Source organism: Salvelinus sp. IW2-2015, linkage group LG28 (assembly GCF_002910315.2).
Source record: "Salvelinus sp. IW2-2015 linkage group LG28, ASM291031v2, whole genome shotgun sequence".
In the NCBI taxonomy this organism is placed as follows: Eukaryota; Metazoa; Chordata; class Actinopteri; order Salmoniformes; family Salmonidae; genus Salvelinus; species Salvelinus sp. IW2-2015.
This window is the reverse complement of record NC_036868.1, coordinates 578238-579345: the sequence shown is the minus strand read 5'-3', so window position 1 is coordinate 579345 and position 1108 is coordinate 578238. Positions and strand designations below refer to the sequence as shown.

The following is a 1108-nucleotide window of genomic DNA, read 5'->3' as shown; positions in this document are numbered from 1 at the left end:
AAAATTATGCTAATTTCTAACTCATGATTTAAAAACACATTAAAACCCCTATAGAAACAATACTGTGTCTTTCTCCTCCCAGGTGAAGCAGCAGGGTAGCGGGCGTGGGGCCGGAAGCAGCAGCCCCGAGCTGCAGCAGGAGCTGTCCAAGGTGAAGTCGGAGCTGGACAAGAAGGTGCTGTTCTACGAGGAGGAGCTGGTGCGCCGCGAGGCCTCCCACACCAGCGAGCTCAAGGGCCTCCGGAAGGAGCTCCACGACTCAGAGGGKCAGCAGCTCTCTCTCCACAAGGAGCTGCTCATGCTCAAGGACAAGCTGGAGAAAGCCAAGAGAGAGAGGTGGGTTTAGGATAGGATAGATTTAGGCTTTTGCCGAGATTGAGAGGTAGGTTAGGCTAGCATCCACTATGTGGCTAAAGTTAAAATGGCGTAACTACCCATTAATGGAAGACTTGAGCTACGGGGTCAAGTATGAGAATCTCTTCAGGATTAGAGGGAGKTTTTCTAAAGAGAATTGTCCAGACCTTTACATTTCTACATTAAAGTGGAAATCTGCGATTGCTACATCCATTTTTGGACATGAAAATMAATGATGAATACCCCATTTTTGATTCTTGAAGAATATAACTTATAAATGCCTCATGAGTTTACTGTCATTCCCCATCAGAACCCAAAATATAAGCTTGTTTTACTCATAAATGTGAACAAAGACTGTATCGCTCGGTTAAAACTCATTTAGATTTCTCATGGCTGGTCAGTCCTCTCATCCATGAACCATCTATGAGTTAAAGAGTGGCTACATTTCTCCTGCCCCATCCTTAAGCTGTTTACCCAAAAAGGTGGTGGGGTGCCTGTGTTATTGTTTGAACTGCAGACATGAGATCTCATCCTTTGTGTGTGTGTGTGTGTGTGTGTGTGTGTGTGTGCAGACAAACCGAGACAGACGAGGCAGTGGGCGCTCTAAAGGACAAGTACGAGCGTGAGCGCAGCATGCTGACTGAGGAGAACCGCAAGCTGACCACAGAGGCTGACAGGGTAAGGCCCACACATAGGTAGAGTTTACACACTGTGGGAAAGACAGGTGTTGCGAATGGACTCTTAATTGCTCTCT

At 46.8% G+C, this 1108-nt stretch overlaps 1 pseudogene; it reads left to right on the top strand.

The window, feature by feature from the left end:
• Positions 1–1108, top strand: part of LOC111954050 (serine/threonine-protein kinase MRCK beta-like) — a 122209-nt pseudogene that overhangs the window by 83046 nt on the left and 38055 nt on the right.